This window comes from Rhinichthys klamathensis, unplaced genomic scaffold (assembly GCF_029890125.1).
Source record: "Rhinichthys klamathensis goyatoka isolate OS25496 unplaced genomic scaffold, OSU_Roscu_1.1 h1tg000665l_1, whole genome shotgun sequence".
Lineage (NCBI taxonomy): Eukaryota > Metazoa > Chordata > Actinopteri > Cypriniformes > Leuciscidae > Rhinichthys > Rhinichthys klamathensis.
In genome coordinates, this window is record NW_026607104.1 from 166814 (window position 1) to 186800 (window position 19987).

At 45.8% G+C, this 19987-nt stretch overlaps 1 protein-coding gene across 1 annotated transcript in view; it reads left to right on the top strand.

The window, feature by feature from the left end:
* The window catches only part of LOC130076581 (up-regulator of cell proliferation-like), a 43349-nt gene that overhangs the window by 17805 nt on the left and 5557 nt on the right, over positions 1–19987 (top strand). The window lies entirely within an intron of this gene.

Genomic DNA, 19987 nt, shown 5'->3' on the forward strand with positions numbered 1-19987 from the left:
TTTCCGGCATAATATCCTTTTCTGCAAGAGTGTGTGTGTGTTCGCCGCTGTCTCTCTCCCTCTCCTAAAAGAGCTGCGTCTTTTTCAAGATGCATAGATCCTGCGGCTCATGCCGAGCCACACTCAGTGAAGAGGATCGCCATGTCATCTGCGTTTCCTGCCTGGGTGAGAATCATGCGGCTCGCTCTCGTCGACGGCGGATGCCCTCACTGTGAGCTACTGCCGATGGTGACTGAGGACTCGCCTGGCATCATTCTCAGAGCCTGCACTTCAGCCCGCTGTAGCACCGCGCCGTAAAAGCTCCGTGCCCAGCGCGGCCCAGAGCCTTCTCCTGCCCGCCAAAGCTCGCCGGTTCGCCCGCCAGCATCGCTCGAGTCCCTCACCGACGGACAGCGGCCGCCGTCTGCCGCCGCTTCCACCATTGAGGTCGACGAAACAGCCCGAGCCTTCTCCAGCCCGTGATAGCTCGCCGGTTCGCTCGCCAGCTTCACCAGCTTCAGTCGAGTCGCTCGCTGACGGATAACGGCCGCCGCGCGCCGCCGCTTCCACCATTAATGACGACGAGATTGCTGCATCTGTAGAGAAGGCCAGCTGCTCTATCCTGGCGTCGGACAGTGAGGATTGGGCGAGCTCTGTGGATCTCCCCCTTCTGCCCGCGATTCGTCAGGGAAACGGGCCAGCATTAAAACCGCGGCTAGCTTTCTTTACGTTATAAGAAAGCTACCCCGCCCCCCGTGGGCATGCGTCACCGGCGAAATGAGGAAAGAGTGTGTTTTTAGTCCCACCGAGGCTGGACCAATCTCCATTTCTCAAACATTTCTCAGCTCCTCTTAGTTTGAGCGGCTGAAAATGTCAATATCGCAGCAATGAGCCTGTTGTATAACACGCACGCCTGCAAGCAAACGCCAACACACACAAACTGTGATGACGCTCTCTTATCTGCTCGAGCTATTTCAAGCTTTTGTCGTTTCCCCCTGTGGCTCAGTGGCGAAACCCAAAGCCTTCGCACGGGAGACCCGTGTTCGATCCCAGGTCTCGCAGCAGATAAAAATTTAGTCTCGCCGTGGCCAGACTTGCACCAAACCTTTCGCTCGTTCAGTTCCAAGAAAATGCGACTGTTCCAGTGTATTTTGCAGTAAACAAGCCGGTACCATGGCCCGCTTGCCTGCACAAAAATGCCGTTTGCACGGCGACCCAGAAAAATCATATAAGCAGTGTATTTTCTGGTATTCCGGCCACAGCCGATGGTGTTATGAGTGTAATAAAAATGCCCACAGCCCAGTGTTCATTTCTACACACAAACACAGCCCGCCACAGTGCAGGGCACGCACAAATGAGATCGACTCATGTCATTGTGCATTAAATGTAGTGAATGTGCCCACAACCCACGTTTTCTGTAAAACGAAACCAACACACATACAGTCAGCTAAGCTTCCCGGGGTATCAGAATGGGTGTTGAACACTATAAAAAGAGGCTATTCGCTACGGTTCGCTCGACGTCCCTGCCGTTACACGGCGCGAGTCGAAACCATGGTAAACAACGAACTCTCATCTACTTCAAGCCGAAATAGTGAAACTGCTGAGCAAGGGGCCATAGAACCTTTATCTCAGGCTCAGAGCGAAGGCGGGCTATACAGCATATATTTTCTGGTACCGAAAAAAGACGCGGGTCTCAGACCCATTCTAGATCTGCGACAGCTGAACAGAGTGCTTCTGAAGCGCCAGTTCAGAATGCTGACAACCAGGAAAATCCTCGCGCAAGTGCGCCAGGGAGACTGGTTCATGTCAATAGATCTGAAAGACGCCTATTTCCAAATACAAATAGCGTCACGTCACAGGCGATTCTTGAGATTCGCCTTCGAGGGCCAGGCATATCAATACACAGTCCTACCGTTCGGCCTATCCCTAGCACCCCGTACATTTACGAAGTGCATGGACGCGGCCCTTGCACCCCTGAGACTTCAGGGCATGCGAGTTTTGAACTACTTGGACGATTGGCTGATTCTAGCTCGATCACATTCAGAGCTCTTAGAACACAGAACCACATTACTCGAGCATCTCGAGAATCTGGGTCTCACAGTCAATTGGGCGAAGAGTTCTCTGTTCCCCAGCCAGAAAATCTATTTTCTGGGAACAGTGCTGGACTCGCTGTCTATGACAGCACGTCTGTCGCCAGAGTGAGAACTGGACATTCAGCGCGCTGCGAAATCCTTTCGCCGCGGCTCTGTAGTCCCGCTCAAAGGTTTCAGAAAATGCTGGGCCTCATGGCCTCGGCATCTTCAGTACTCCAACTGGGCCTGCTTCGCATACGCCCACTGCAGTTATGGCTGAAAGTGCGAGTTGGACCCCGGGCATGGACCTCTGGTCTGTTTCACCTCAGGGTCGACATGAAATGCGTTTCAGCTCTGGAACCTTGGAAAATAGCCGACTGGTATCAGTCAGGCGTGAGTCTGGGGACTCCCTCGAGTGTGACGGTGGTGTCCACGGACGCCTCCACCTCGGGATGAGGAGCGCTTCTCGAGGGCAGACCGTTCTTCGGCCAGTGGTCAGAACGGGAAAAGCTCCTACGCATAAACTGTCTTGAAATTCTGGCAGTCGACAACGCGCTATGGCGCTTTTGTCCCCAGGTAAAAGGCCGCCACGTCTTAGTCCGGTCGGACAACATGTCAGTGGTGGCATACATAAATCACCAGGGTGGCGTCAGGTCCCGAAACCTTTACAGGCTGACGGAACGCCTCCTGGTCTGGGCTCAGCACAACCTGCTTTCACTGAAAGCAGCGCATGTGCCTGGTCGCCTGAATCTGGGACCAGACCGTCTGTCCAGAAACAATGCCATAGCGGCGTTTGCAAAACCGACGTCTGGCCAGTCACTGGGGAAAAACGACCTGGTCGTGCGATTCCTCAGGGGAGCTCCGAGGCTGAATCCTCCCAGACCCCCCTCAGTCCCTGTGTGGGACCTTTCTACGGTTTTGGAAGCCATGAAAGGTGCCCCATTCTAGCCAATCTATTTGTCAGACATGAAACATCTGTCTCTCAAAACGGTATTCCTTATGGCTCTCGCTTCAGTGAAACGCGTAGGGGACTTACAAGCGCTTTCGGTAAGCGCGTCATGCATAGAGTTTGGGCCTAATGACTCAAAAGTCATACTCAAACCAAGGCACGGGTACGTGCCCACATCCCTCAACACACCGTTCAGGGCCCAGGTTATTTCCCTGTGCGCACCCCCCCCCCCCCCCGGTTCGTGATGAGGAGAAGGATGCGAGTCTCCTCTGCCCTGTCAGGGCACTGAGAGCTTATGTGTCCCGCTCGTCGGTCTTCAGACAGACTGAGCAGCTCTTCGTTTTGTTTGGCGGACGCTCCAAGGGACTGGCCGCATCAAAACAGAGCCTATCCAGATGGATAGTCGACGCCATAGCACTGGCTTACACTTCTAAGGGCCTGCAGTGTCCTTTGGGTGTCAGAGCGCACTCCACGAGAGGCGTGGCCGATATCTGTACGGCCGCGGGCTGGGCCTCGCCGTCTACATTTATAAGGTTTTACAAACTAGAGGTTCCCGCCTTACAAGCCAAGCTTCTGTCTGTATAGAATTCAGTGCTATCTGCCCCGCAGTGCCGGCCCAGATGCTGAGCTTTGCTTGTGCATCGCTCGCTGAGCGATAAAACAGCTCCATGGATGTTGAATAACCCGTACTATTACCCAGTTCAGGCTGAACATGTTCACCCTCTCTGCGTGAAACCCTGTTAACATAACTAGCTCCTGTAGGATGCTATTTCATGGGAAATGATTCTCTCTTCTCCGACCGACTCTCTGTGAGTGTATGGTGATTATGAGATTATGACACTATATGAGCCTCGGGCTACTGCCCTTGGGACTTTGGTGTTGGATCCCAGTACGCACGGCGTTTTGCATTGTGTTCCCCATAGCGTAAGATATTACACAGTACGAGAGATACTCTCGTAAGAGAACGTACTCGGTTACTAACGTAACCACGGTTCTCTCTAGAGAGGGAACGAGTACTGCGTATCTTGCCGTGCATACACAGCTCTGGTTCGCTTCGGCGATGAAAACCAGTTGTACCAGCCTAATCGAGCTATATTTATAGGGCGAGACCACGCCCTTCCTGGCGGGACGTGACAAAAATGGGCGCGAAATGCCCTCATTGGGTATGTGTCACGCAGAGGCTCTCTCGATAGGCTGCTGCTGTTGCCGCAGGGCAGCCAATAGGCGCGCAAGCCGTCTTGCCTATGTCTGCATGCTACTGCACAGCGTTTTACATTAATTCAAAATTAAGGATAATTTTTGGCTTCAATATCTCGTGGAAAAGAAGTTTTCCCCATAGCGTAAGATATTACGCAGTACTCATTCCCTCTCTAGAGAGAACCGAGGTTACGTTAGTAACCAAGTACGTTTGGACGGATGGTTTTGATGAATGTTTGAAGACGCTGTCAAGAAGGGTTATATAGAATGTGTGTCGCAGGATCCCCCTACCTCCGCATTCCAGAGCGCATTGCTGGGCACTGTGTGGAAGTTTATCTCTCACAAAAGTTGAAAAAATGATGTTCATTTAAAAGTATTTAAAATAAATACTTCAAATGAACTAGAGTTGAAAAAACATGCTGTTCTTTAAAGGTATATAAATTAAGTTTATTTACCGAGTTTACGCACCGAGTGGCGCGTTTCCCTGATTCTCTTGATCACCTGTGGTAACCGAGAGACCGGAGGGAAAGCATATAGCAGGAGGCTGGGCCAAACCTGGGCCAGCGCGTCCTCGTTTTTCGAGAAGAACGTCGGGCATTGAGCGTTGTCTTTTGACGCAAATAGGTCGACTTCCGCTCTGCCGAATAGGCGCCACAGCAGGGCTGTAGTACTCGAGTCCGGTCCTGGACTCGAGTCCGGACTCGAGACCGGTTTTCTATGGTCTCGGACTCGCTTGTATTCGGACTCGGACTTGTCTCGGTCTCGGCCACTCGTCTTGCCAAATATGGCTTTTGGTCTCGACCGAGTCCAGTCCAGGTGTCTTTATTATGTTCCCAGTAACAAATTAGTGTAGTTTGCTTCCCGCAGACTTCCCCAGGAACCTCCGCAGATTGCAGTGCACGTCATTGACAAGTACGACCTGCGCATGTGTGATTTATTATTTTCTACTATTTGCTACTGCAATACCGGCGCATAGCTGAAATAACAGATCTGTCTATTCATTGGTGGTCATAATATCAAATTGCTATATGGACTGTGAATATTAAAGACTGCTATCAAACTAAGTCTGATTGTTCAGCGTGTCTCTGCAAATGAGTGGCGCAGGTTCATGTACTACACATACTCAAGTACACGCGCGTTCATCTCCAGCATTTCATCGTCAGATACACTCAGAAACCCGTCAAAATAAAAGTTCGGTTTAACGTGAAGAAATTATAAATATATATTTTACTGGAGTGTAGCTATATTGTCATTTAGTTGCTCAAATGCTCAGTACTAGTACCTAGCAGTGTTAATGGGTAGTGGGTTGGTGTTTGTATATCAGTTCTCACACTGCTATTATGAGGTATCACCATATGTCATCATTCTGTTTTCTTTAGATTAGAAGATTATATAATATATGATATCAAGGGGAATGTCTATACTTAAAAATCCTGGGTGTTGTGACACTGTTTTTGCTTTTAGATCAACAAATAATAACCCAAAATGATAGTCTTCTTGATAATGTCATGCATAAGACTTTTTTTTTTCTTGTCCTGGACTCGGTCTTGACTCGGACTCGAACCTTTTTGGACTTGGTCTTGACTTGGACTCGACTAGTCCTGGTCTTGGACTTCTCTTGGACTCGACAAAGGTGGTCTTGACTACAGCCCTACGCCACAGTTTCTGGACCGTTTGGGGGTGCAGGGACCATTCCCCTGGGGGAACGTTGTCCCTGGACAGTTTGTCTGGGCCGTCGTTCAAATGGCCAGGCACATGCGCGCCCTCAGCGAGCGCAGGTGCATCTGAGACCAAACAAGGAGGCGTTCCGTCAGATTGCAGAGATGTCTGGATCTGACACCGCCCTGACGGTTTACATAGGATACCACAGACATGTTGTCCGAGCGGACAAGAACATGTTGGTCCTGTATGAACGGGAGGAATCGCTTCAGCGCGTTCTCGACCGCTATCATTTCCAGACAGTTTATGTGAAAACACTTCTCTTGGTCTGACCACTGGCCGAAGACCGGTCTGCCCTCGAACAGCGCGCCCCAACCCCAGTTGGACGCGTCTGTCGAAATGACTTTGATAAGTCATTATTCGGTTCCCATCATCACTCCCTGCTGGTACCAGTCGGCCGCTAACCAGGGCTGCAGAGCCGCTATGCAGGTCTAAGTCACTCTGATTTTCTGACCGCCAGAAACCCAAGCTTGGCGGGACCCGCGAGCATTCAACCAGCGTTGGAGCGGGCGCATGCGCAGTAGGCCAAGCTGAAGCTCCGCTGCAGCTGATGCCATACAGCCCAACATCCTTTGAAATGTTTTCAAAGGGAGAAAGCTGTCCTTCTGGAAAGACGTGGCTAGGTGGCGAACACGGCGCGCGCGCTGTGTCGATAAACGAGCCGACATGGTCACCGAGTCCAGTTCTATTCCTAAAAAGGAAATTGACTGGCTGGGCAGTAATGAGCCCTTGGTCCAGTTGACCGTGAGACCCAAGCTTTCCAGGTGACTGAGAAGCACTGTTCTGTGAGATAGCAGCTCTGTCTCTGACTGTGCCAAAATCAGCCAATCGTCCAGATAGTTCATTATTCGCAGCCCCTGACTTCTCAGGGGGGCGAGCGCCGCGTCCATGCACTTCGTAAACGTACGGGGTGCTAGAGACAGGCCGAACGGCAGGACGGTGTATTGATATACCTGACCGTCGAAGGCGAATCTCAAAAATTGCCTGTGACGGGGTATTATCTGAATCTGAAAATAGGCATCCTTCAGATCTAGAGAAATAAACCAGTCCCTCGGGTGAACGTGCGCGAGGATTTTCCTGGTCGCAAGCATTTTGAACGGTCTTTTCGCAAGCACTCTGTTCAAATGTCTCAGATCTAGGATAGGTCTGAAGGCTCCGTCCTTCTTGGGTACGAGAAAATAACGGCTGTAAAAGCCTGACTCGCTAAGAGAAGGTGGCACCTTTTCTATAGCCCCTTTGCACAGCAGCTTTGCTATTTCTGCGTGAAGTAGGTGTGCTACTTCCGCATTCACTATCGTCGCGGTTCTGGGCTCGAAAGCGCGGGGGACGGCAAATGAATTGAAGTGTATAGCCCTGCTTTATTGTGCTCAGCACCCATTCTGAAATCCCTGGGATAGTTTACCACGCAACTATGTGAGCCGCTAGGGGGCGAATGGCCTCCGGGTTCAGATCGCCGCCGTTTGCGGGCTTGTGAAACTGAACCGGAGCTGAAAGCGTGGCGCGTGTGCTCTCTGTTCTGGGCAACGGCTGCTCGCTGAAAGCCGAAACCGGCTGATTTATGTGAGATGTCCCAATCATAAGGGATGGGGAACCTTTTCTCCTCACTTTTTGACGCGCGAGCGGCGCTTTGGGCGGAAAAGCGTCCTGTAAGCGTGAGCGCGTTTGCGCGGGCACGAGACTTACAAGTGTATTTGACGTCCCGATCAAAATGGATGGGGAGCGTCTTATTAATGCCCTGCATTTTGTGATAGCACTTAAACGCGCGGGCGGTGCCTGGGGGGAGGTTTGTGTTAGTAAGCGTGAACGCTCTCTGGCGGGCACGAGACTTACATTCATAACCTGCTTTCTTGACCGTGTAACAGAGCGGGCAGATAGTGGGCACAGACCTGTGGACACATTTCTTATATTCAACACTCGAGCGGCTTTTCTGCGCTTTATGAGAGTGTGCTCTGTGGGTGACACGATATTTGAAGTGCTGGTGTGTAGGGGTGAACACTGGGGCGTGGGCACTTTCACTACACTTAAAACACTGACGGCGTGAGCTGGACCAGACATAATGCTCTTTTTGAGATTTCTCTGGGTCGCCGTGAAAACGGCGTTTGTGTGCAGGCGAGAGGGTGGACAAACCGGCTCGTTGGCTGCTAAATGAACCACTGCAGTAGCCTGTTTGAAGGGGACTGACAGGGAAATAAACTTTAACGGCGGTAAGGCCGCAGCGGGACACGCTTTTCTCTCTCTTTGTTAGGAGGACTTCGCGTGCTCAGACTTCAGCGTGATCTGCCGAGGCCCCCTGGGGGGCGGCGGTCTGTGACGGCTGTCTGAGCGCGACCTAGGGCGGCCGCCCTGACGCCGCTGCGAAGGCTGTGCTAGACGCTGGGTGCTAGTTCCTACAGGAGGCTGGCTTTGTTTCTCGCGAGAGCGGCCTGTAGCGGAGCTCGAGCGTCGCGGCAGGAAGAGGTTCATTGGCCTGCGTGGTCTTTTGTACCTCAGAGAAACGGTCAACGATCCCGTTTACCGCTGGGCCGAAGACACCAGTGGGGGAGAGCGGCGCGTTCAGGAAGGTGGCTCGCTCAGCTTCCCTTATATCCGCGAGCGTCAACCAGAGGTGCCTCTCTGTTACAGTCAACGCGGCCATGGCTCGTCCGATGGCTTGAGCTGCGGTCTTGATGGCGCAGAGAGAGAGATGCGTCGCGCTTCTCAGATCAGATCCCACAGGGGGAATAGCCATGTACCCTTTCTCGGCGGCGCCGTCCACTTGGGAGAGCGACGCGGAGGCCTGGGACTGAAGTCTCGAGGAGAATGGTGCATTCCACGACTTCGTCAGCTCCGTGTGAAGTTCTGGCAGGAATGGAGCGGGCCTGCTCGCTGAAGCTGCACGGCGGTGACTTTGAAGGAAACAGTCGTCGAGCCTGTTCGGCGCGGGTTCCTTCGGCAGCGACCACTCGATCCCGAGGCGGTCGATGGCCTGCGTCAGCAGGCGCATAAGTTCCGCGTCAGCTCCAGGGCGGGAACGGCTGGATTCCTGGATGGACGAGGAGCCTGTCCGATGCCAGGATGGAGCAGCAGTCTCTCGTGGCGTGTTCCTCGGCCTCCTCCTCAGACGCGACGGCAGTGAGGCTCGTGAGCGGCAGCTGCGCGTCGGGGAGGGCAGGCGGGGAAGGCGAAAGCGGGGCTCGAGGGAGGTCCTCCGGCGAGCGCGTCGCTGTGGCCACGGGCTCCGGCTGCCTTCTTCCTGCGCAGTCCCACAGAGGGCGGAGTGGCTGCATCGGGGTTGAAAACTTCGAGTCGAGCCCGTAGGGTCGACAGCGGAAGCGCACGAGCCACAGGAAGTGCGAAGCATCTTAAAAAAGATGCTCGCGCTCTTTTAGAAATAGAGAGTTTGCAAGGAAAAAAGGATACGTCGCCGGATAGCGTAGTTTGCACGGATGGCTGAAGGTGGCGAAGACGGCTGGCTTCCTCAGCGCTGTCCTAAGCTGGCTGTTCGCTGCTCGACGGCGGTGGCTTCTTTTTGATCCAGCGATGCGAAGAGCTCGCTGAAGAGTCGAAAAATCAGGGAAGTCAGTCTACAGCCCCCTTCTTTTATACGCTAAGCCACGCCCATTCTGGCGGGCTGTGACGCTATGAAGGCGCGAGCGCCCTTCATTGGGCGTGACGTCACGCGGGGCTCACTGGTAGGCTGCAACAGATGCCAGCAGGGCAGCCAATGAGCACGCGAGATGGCCTGCTCTAGGTCTGCTAGCTGCTGCACTGCGTTGACAATGAATACAAAATTAAGGATAATTTTTTGGCTTCAATATCTTGAGAAGATGAATCTTTCCCGTAGCGTAAGCTAAACTTACGCAATACGAGAGAACCTCTCGTAAGAGAACCATTCAGTTCTTTAAAATGAAATAAATGAAATGCTGATAAAATAAAATATATAATATAAAATATGTATCTTACTAAAAATCTACCGAACCAATTTTAAAAAAATAAAACATTTGACATTTTTTAATAGAGATTTGAAGAAAACATACAGCTTATGAATGGCTGACAAAAATTGCAATGAGGTCATCTGACATTTATAGAGAGATGAAGAAAACATACAGGTTATGAACGGATCACAAAAATAAAAATCATCTTACAATCTTAAAAGTCTTTACGGTCACTGCGTCCATATATCCTATGGTCTGTTTTTTTCCTGAAGGGCCTCTTTTCACACCGTGTCTCTCAAAGCAGCAGTCAGAGAGGCGTGTGTGTGTGTGTGTGTGTGTGTGTGTGTGTGTGTGTGTGAGTGTGAGTGAGAGAGAGAGAGAGAGAGAGAGAGAGAGAGAGAGAGAGAGAGAGAGAGAGAGAGAGAGAGAGAGAGAGAGAGAGAGAGAGAGAGAGAGAGAGAGAGAGAGAGAGAGAGAGAGAGAGGGTGAGGTCTTCATTGAGTATTTTTTAAACAGCTGCTGTTTTTCAGGATTCCCACATCAGGATAGTAATTTATTGCCGTGTGTATCCTGAAAAACAACAGGTGTTTAAAAATGATCAATGATGACCTACCATCAAAGGGATAGAGACTGGTGAAATCGAGATACCTTATTTTCTCATCTTCGGTCACCTTGTGATAGAGTTTATAAGCGTTAGTACGGTAGTAGTAGTTATGATATAGCTTATGAGCGTTTGACAGTCTGAGTCAGAAGGGCGTGTACAGTGATCAGAACGAGATATTGTGAATGTTTTGTTAGTGCTAAATTTATTTCAAAGTATAATCTTAAAAGTTTAAAATATGTCTTTTATAAGATGTTTTAAATTCAATTCAATTAATTATTTAAAGTCTTAATAAAAAAAAACAAATATGCTACATTAGGGATGGGCAACGTCGGTCCTGGAGGGCCACTGTCCTACATAGTTTAGCTCCAACCCTGAAAAAAATCACCTGCCTGTAACTTTCTAGTAATCCTGAAGACCTCAAATAGCTTGTTCAGGTGTGTTTGATTAGGGTTGAAGCTAAAGTCTGTAGGACAGTGGCCATCCAGGACCGAAGTTGCCCATCCCTGTGCTACATCGATGGACTGTGAAAAAACTTGACTTGAACTTAAAGTATATTTTTTATTTATCATGTAAAGAACTTTGAAATTTGGGCGTCTCACACTTCATCCCACACATGTTAATATACATGTTCAATATATCCTTGAGTTTTATCTGTAAAAAATTTGCCACATAGACCTATTTTCAGAGAGAGGGGAACAATGAAGACATTTAGAATCTGTGATGCCTCAGGCCGGAGACACACTGGCTGCGTGGCGTGAGCGTCTCAGCTGCGTGGCGTGTCCGTTTTTATTTCGGCTCCCATGTTAACAGGTTAGAGCTTGCACACTGCCTGCGTGACACGCGCGTCTCAGGCGCGGCATGAGCCGCGCGGAAAACGCGTGCATGCTAGAAATAGAACCGACGCCTATTTTTCACGCGACACGCAAGCGTGTTGGAAGCGTTTGCAGGCAAAATAGTATAGGAAAAGATGTTTATATGTCATTTTGTACACGAATACATATTAATAAATTACATTTTGATGTTTGTAAATCTAGGTTTTGACATAAATTCAGATATAAATGTCTTTCTTTTTTTTAATCCCATTATTTTTGCCTATATAATTTCATGTCATTTTATTTTTTAAACAGTCGAGTCCTGGTGTCCACTACAGAGGTCATAGCATATGAATAAAATATAGCCTATATATATTTTCATTTGTTTCTAATGCTCTTAACAATGTGATTACATGAAAAAAAAAAAAAAAAAATCTTTGAAAAAAACTTTCTGGGCCTCAGAAGGATATAAAGTTAGGATAGGCTACAATAACATCGTAGTGTGTCTTCTGAGTGACGGTCCAACATCAGGTAGGCTAAATATAGGCTCTTTAAAGCTACACAAAATTTGTAAATGTTATTGAAATAAACAGACAGCCGCATGTTTCCCTATTTTTCGGATTTTGGAAGATGCGTGATAAAAGTTTAAATTGTTGTCGTAAAGGCAAGAGCAACAGTAATCCAAATGTAGACTGGTCTGTCGGCGCCCTCCCTCTATGTCACATATAGCGAATATGTATTCGTGTACGCCACGCAGCGCCGCGTCGCGTCAGACACGCTTCTGGTGTGCAAAGACACAGAAAACGCGACGCAGCCGCCACGCAGCTGACACGCAACAGAAACGCCACGCTCACGCCACGCAGCCAGTGTGTCTCCGGCCTCAGGCCGACCCCCCATAGATAGGCTGCTTATAAGGCCCTTCCAATCGCCAGCGTATCTTCTGAGAAATAAGTTACTTGAGAATCATTAATGATAGCTTCAGGATATATACTCACCTAAAGGATTGTTAGGAACACCATACTAATACTGTGTTTAACCCCCTTTCGCCTTCAGAACTGCCTTAATTCTACGTGGCATTGATTCAACAAGGTGCTGAAAGCATTCTTTAGAAATGTTGGCCCATATTGATAGGATAGCATCTTGCAGTTGATGGAGACATCCAGGGCACGAAGCTCCCGTTCAACCACATCCCAAAGATGCTCTATTTGGTTGAGATCTGGTGACTGGGGGGGCCATACAGTGTACAGTAAACTCATTGTCATGTTCAAGAAACCAATTTGAAATGATTCGAGCTTTGTGACATGGTGCATTATCCTGCTGGAAGTAGCCATCAGAGGATGGGTACATGGTGGCCATAAAGGGATGGATATGGTCAGAAACAATGCTCAGGTAGGCCATGGCATTTAAACGATGCCCAATTGGCACTAAGGGGCCTAAAGTATGCCAAGAAAACATCCCCCACACCATTACACCACCACCACCAGCCTGCACAGTGGTAACAAGGCATGATGGATCCATGTTCTCATTCTGTTTACGCCAAATTCTGACTCTACCATCTGAATGTCTCAACAGAAATTGAGACTCATCAGACCAGGCAACATTTTTCCAGTCTTCAACTGTCCAATTTTGGTGAGCTCTTGCAAATTGTAGCCTCTTTTTCCTATTTGTAGTGGAGATGAGTGGTATCCGGTGGGGTCTTCTGCTGTTCTAGCCCATCGCCTCAAGGTTGTGCGTGTTGTGGCTTCACAAATGCTTTGCTGCATACCTCGGTTGTAACGAGTGGTTATTTCAGTCAAAGTTGCTCTTCTATCAGCTTGAATCAGTCGGCCCATTCTCCTCTGACCTCTAGCATCAACAAGGCATTTTCGCCCACAGGACTGCCGCATACTGGATGTTTTTCCCTTTTCACACCATTCTTTGTAAACCCTAGAAATGGTTGTGCGTGAAAATCCCAGTAACTGAGCAGATTGTGAAATACTCAGACCGGCCCGTCTGGCACCAACAACCATGCCACGCTCAAAATTGCTTAAATCACCTTTCTTTCCCATTCCGACATTCAGTTTGGAGTTCAGGAGATTGTCTTGACCAGGACCACACCCCTAAATGCATTGAAGCAACTGCCATGTGATTGGTTGATTAGATAATTGCATTAATGAGAAATTGAACAGGTGTTTCTAATAATCCTTTAGGTGAGTGTAGGGTGACAGAGCAGATGAGCCTCTGTGCATAGTGTACTGTTAGTCTGCTAACGCCTTTCCAGAGCCAAAGTTTTGTTAGTACTAAATTTATTTCTAAGCATAATCGTAAAAGTTTAAATATGATTTTTTTTAATTAAAAGATTGTTTACATTAAATATTTAAAGTTTTAATTCATTCATATCTTCTAGAAGATTATTGTAATGATTTTGTTTAACGGTGACCTAAAGTATCATTTTTATTAATGTAGCCATAATGATTTTTGTACTGTAACAGCATATTCTATCCCGCACACCTAAAACACGACCATCACATTAAAATGTATTTTTACATTTTCAACATAAATAAATCATTTAATATAATTTCTAAGCTGTTTTGCACTCACACACAGTAAATTAGTTCCATAAAATTAACTAATCTCCATTTTTAAATTAAATTATTATAAATAAAGTATATAACTCTATAATGAATAACAAATGTTACTAAAATGTATTCAAACAATTTAAACATAGCTAAATTGATATATATATATATATATATATAGATAAACTCCTTACATTTTCATAAAACTGAAAAAGTAGTAGAATCCAATTGCAATGATAAAAAACCATCCAAAAAGCAAATAGTTTAAGTTGTCATAAACAAAGCCCTCCCAGATCCTTCAGTGAGATGAAGCTTCACACCCTCACAGAGACGAGAGGAGTTACAGGCCAGATGAGCCTCTGGGAGACAATGTCACAGTAAAGCTAGTCTGCTTTTAGTCTGCTTTCCAGGGTTTTATATATACTAAATTCATTTAAAAGCATAATCTTCAAAAGTTTAAATTCGATCTTTTAAAATTAAAAGACTGTTTAAATCAAATCTTTAGTTTTTATTAAAATTGTATCTTCTATTTACCTTCTTAGAAGACTTCTGTATGATATAAATGATTTTGCATACATTTAACCTAAGGTATTATTTTTACTAAATGGCGTCTGTTAAAAAAAAAAAAAAAAAAAAATGTTTTAAAGCAAAACCTAGAATAATATATTGAAGGATATCTTGAAATATAAGATATTCTTCATCCTGCCTCCTTTTCATCATGGTTTTATAAATTATATATATGAGGATGATGAAGTAAGTTAATGGAAAATATCCATGAATGAAATAAACAATAAAAAAAAAATAAAAAAAAAACCCTGTGCTCTGGCATCTTAGATCTTATTTATACAAAAATATTTCAAACAGTATTTTTGTCCATGCCACATGAAACAATGTTTTTGTTGTTGTTTTGTTTTTAATTAATCTTTTAAAATGTTATCATTTGCTGATGCACAGTTTGTCTGTTGGCCTTTGGGGAGAGCTGATGATACTATTTAGCAGGAAACATGCCCTTTGTTTGTTTTTGCCCCGACGTCCTTCCGAGCAGATGAGAGCAGTCTTAACACACCACACACGACAGGAATATCTGATCAGATTATTTTACGATAATCGGAGCATCCTTAAGATTGTCGGAAGGGGTGAATCGGGGCTAAAATCAGCCTAGTTATCCTGCCGTGTGAACCAGGCTGGTTCATCAGATTATTTTACGATTATCGTAAAATAATCTGATCAGATATTCCTGTCGTGTGTGGTGTGTTAAGACTGCTCTCATCTGCTCGGAAGGACGTCGGGACCGCTCCGATCTCAAATCGGGGATATCCAACATGTTGGATTTTTTTGGCCCGATTTCTCCTCGTGTGTGGTCTCCCCAGATGCCAGCAAGGTTTTCCAGCCCAAAACCTCATCAAAAACCGCGAGAATGCACAAAAAAATGCCCATAAAAAAAAAATGCCCATTTTTTTGGGCATTTGGCCCATTTGCCCATTTTTTTTGGGCTTGTTTTCTCGTTTAAACGCATTGAAATCATGAACAAGCTTTAAAATTACCCATTGGTCCGTGTACTTTTGCGTCCATTCGTTTTTCCTTTTTTAACCAGTAATTAAAAAATGAACGGTTGTTGTATTTCTAAAACGTAAGTTGAACACCACAATTTTTATTTGAACTGCATAGGATACTGATAAGAGTATTTTAAGTTGTTTCCACTGTTGATAGAAAAACGCAAGTGTTCGCGCCCGCGCGCCTCTGGCATGCAGTGCGCGCTCCACACTCGCACAAACCCTGGATAGGCCTAGGAGTCAAAATCTTGTGTTCATTTGTGATAATCTTAGCCCTGTATTATTATTGTCTAGCCAGTATTATGACTGACGAATTGCTTTGTTCCTTTTTTGGATAAAAGTGTCTTCTAGCCAAAATGTAGGCTAATAATAATAATGACAATTATTATTTGCATTTATAACTATACATGAGTTCACTTAAGACAGTAATATGTTTATCAAAAAATAATTTATTCATGTTTTATTTTTATATAACTTAACGTTTTACAGTTTTTTTAAAATGTTTTTGTTTTAGGCTACCCTATATTAATTTTTTATATGTGAAGTCTTTTATTGCTTAGCCTATATTATACTGAGCTTTTTCCTCCTAAAAAATTGACTTTAAAAATACAACTAGGCTAAATGTCGTTTTTTTTAAAATTCAAGAAATTATCCATTTTGAAAAATAAAGTTTAAACACAATGGTATCCCGTGCATCCCGCACTTTTCTTTTGATAACGTTTTTTTTTTTCCCGGTTAAAAATTATTATTATTTTTTATTTTTATTTTTATTTTTTATGCTTTATTGTCAACAACAGGTGGCATGTACAGTGTCATATCTCATATAACAAACAAATAATTCACATGCCTCCAAACTACAAATTATCGCCACTGCATCCTCTTCCAGACGAGGATGCAGTGGCGATATGCTCGGGACGGGAGTCAAATCGGTTCGTGTGTGATGTGTTGATTTTGCCGTGTGGCTGCGCACCACACACTGTACGACCAAAACTGTTAGACCCGTGATTTTTTATCGCCGTGTGTGGGGTCTCTCAGGTTTGTAAAATCGGCCGACAATTTTAAAATCGTCCCGTGTGAACCAGCCTTTAGGTACGCTGTCTAGGAATTTCTCCCACCTAGCGGTGAAATTTTATTTTGCATCCAAACGAATAGTGCTTTCTAGCGCCTCGCTTTTTTTTTTGGGTGTTGCAACTACGGTAACCGTTATGTGCCAAGAAGCGACGACATGTCTTCCAATAGCACTTCATCGAGTTTAACTATACATCTTCTACTGTTATGCTGTCTATATAATGAATTACACAACCACAGAATGAAAAAAGCGTGTAAATTAGACCATAACATTGACTTACCTGTCCAGAAGAAAGCAGGCAACTTCAGCGTCCCTTTCAAAGTCTCTCTCTGTCACGGACGGTCAAAAAGTGAAGCGAGAATTCATGTGCAGGAAACTTAGGATATTTATTTTAAAAAACAAAACTACAAACCAAAACTCCCCGTGGGGGAAAACAAGACAGGCGGCATCAAACAAGAAACACGATGGAACATAGACAACGAACCAGCACAGGACTGCAAACACAGGGAGACTAAATAGGAAGCAAACAAAAGAAGGTAACGAACAAGGCACTGGCAGGTGGGGCAAATTAATCAATCAGGTAACAAGATGGGAGGGGCCAGACAATTGACAGGAGAGCACATGGCACAAGGAATACAAGACAAGCCATGTGCTCACAACAAACCAGACTAAACACAAACAAATGACAAACCGGGAATGTCAGAGCTCTGTCACCAAACCAGATATAAACCAAACAGAGGTAACAGAAACCCTGACACTCTCCTTCATTAGCTCTATCCACCTGGGAAAGGCTATCCCGATATTTACCCTCGTTTTGAATTTGCCGGACATGTTTCCCTTTAAATAATTTTTTTATGCTTTATCGAGGATTGCATAATGAAGTACCGTGCAGTGCAGCCTTTCAAGCGCCTCTCACTGACCTCCTTGGCCGCTTCAGATGGTTTCAGTCAGCCGGCTCTGAACAAAAAGATAGGCTAGTTGAGGTAGGCTAGTGCTTTTTGTCCCTCTCTGCTATTATAGTTTTTCAAGATGGCGGAACGACATGGAGGCCTCCATGGACTTACCCGTACCATGTAAATAAAGATAAGAAATTCTGCGCTTAAAGGTGCAATGTGTAAAAAATTCGAGTATCTATTAACAGAAATGCAATATGACATCCATAACTATGTGTTCAGTGGTGTATAAAGAACTTACTTAATAAACCGTAATGTTTTTATTACCTTAGATTGAGGCATTTATATCTACATAACCGCGGGCACCCCCTTCTATGAAGGTCGACATATTGTGACGTCATGTTTCTACCGTAGCCGACAGCGAACAAACAGCGTTACAGAGCGCGTTTCGTCACTACCTTGAAAGAGAAGCAGCAGAAAGCTAGAAGCAGAAAGCTAGAAGCTAGCCATAAACACCGTGAGTAGTGACTTTTCCCTTGTCAGTGGTGTAAAATATGTAGTTGGATAGGCTTTATGCCGAGCGTCACGTGACCAAACCGGAAAACAGGTCTCATTGCATCCGCTTGTCAGAGAAAGTGTTAACGGCCGTAAGAACTAACTACGATATCTATGGATTTTTAAGGTAATCAGCTAACCTATTAAGTTCACTTTGTTATTGGTGTTTTATGCTGTTTAAATATCTAAACGTTAGTGTGAAGAAGAAAAATAAAAAAACTTTTAAATATCAATCTGCACATGCGAGGGACATTGGTTGTGCTCATTTTTGCGTGCTCCTTTTAAGTTATCTTGAGTAAAACCGCAAAAAATTTCATGAAGCACATACAAAAGACCTGAATCGGAAGCGATGTGACCTGTTTTCCGGCTTGGTCACGTGACGCTCGGCATAAAGCCTATTGTTTCATGTAACTTAGTTCTTCTCCCTCGCTGTGTTATGGCTTTGCTATGTGGGGATAAATGTGCTGGTTACGTTCGTGAGACAGCTGATTAGTACTCTTGTCATTGACCGTAAAACAGTAACGTTACAGGAATCACCAACCCGTCGATCGCGGTCGACAAGTCGATCTTGGAAGCATTTTAAGTCAATCGCGAAGAGTTTTCAAAATCAGAGCAAAAAAGCCTATTGTGTGTAGTAAATGGTGTCTAGGGGATGCGGAGGCGCGCGCGCTGTTACAATCATGTCATTTTTGCCGCACGCGCCTCTGCGCTCATGCGGACGCGTCGAGTTTAAACAAGGCTTTACGCTTTAACCAGCTCAGCCACAGTAACAGCTCATATTAGCCAGCTAAACTTTTACTACCCTGTTAGAAAAAATATATAGTTGCATAGTTTCATGTGGTTCTTCTCCCTCACTGTATTATGGGTTTGCTATGTGGGGAGAATGTGCTGGTTACGTTTGTGAGACAATCAGCTGATTACTATTATTATATTATATATTAAGACCCTTGGTCCTCACCTGACTATGGCTTTGTAAACTTTATCCATGATGTGGTTTATAATGGACTGTGGTACAGAAACAGTGACAATGTTACACACTCTTGGTTTACACTGGCTATTCTCTGCTGTCTCAGACGACAATATGTTTGTCCCGTTGTAGCCACCGTAGCTTCTTCGAAAGGGAGGGGTGAGCGGTGGGCTGAGCCCTTAGTCCAACTCGCAACCGAACCGCTAGATGTCGCTAAAAAATGCAAGGGCACCTTTAAGAGGAAAAGTCAGAACATTGACAGAGCTAATTTTACACCAATAATATCATATTTATGAATAAATACATTGATTTTAGCTAATAAAATACTTTTTAAAAAACTACTGCACCTTTCATTTGAGATGTGTAATTACAAAACAGCATTTTTTCAACCGAGTAAATCTACCCTTTTCTCTGCTGGCCATTCAATATTAGCAATACTTAGCAATTACCTCCACCAGCTCCTCATACACTGGGGAAAGAAATGGTGAATCCTCTTCCCCCGTGATTGTGTCACTTTCAATGCCCAGTACATCTACCTCCTCGGAGGTAGAGCACTGAAGCATTGGTCTCTCTCCCCAGGCGGAAGTAACCGTGGCGCGGGCTTCCGATACCGGAGAGAGAGCAATGGATCCCTCGGGAAAGGGAGGAGAAAAGATCCTCAGACCCGTCTCCAACCCCGTAAAGAGACTCATTTGCAATCCTCAGGAATGCATTCTCCGCGCTGCCTCGGCAGACACGGGTCCAGCACCCTGAGAACATAAGACATAAGATCTCGTTATTACGACATAATTGAGTGGAAAAAATAATATGTATGTGGCAGCAATGCGTCACCGTACTAAGTGAATGAAAACATCCTGCAATTCCCTACATAGTCCACTAATACTGTTCACTTGAAGTAAATGAAAAGGAGTGAGCGTACATCGGTTGTACATGTTATTGCAGTGCAATGTGGGATTGAATTAGTGCACTAGATAACATCCACTAAGGTTTTGGACACCACTACAAATGGCTGTCCCTTCAAATAATGCCCTATTTGAGGGTATAGGGGGCGATTTCGGATTCAGCTCTTGTATTTGCAGTCCTGTGCCAGATCGTCTTTGAATGTCTACTTTTCAAAAATCCCTCTTGGTGTTTTCCAGCCGCAAG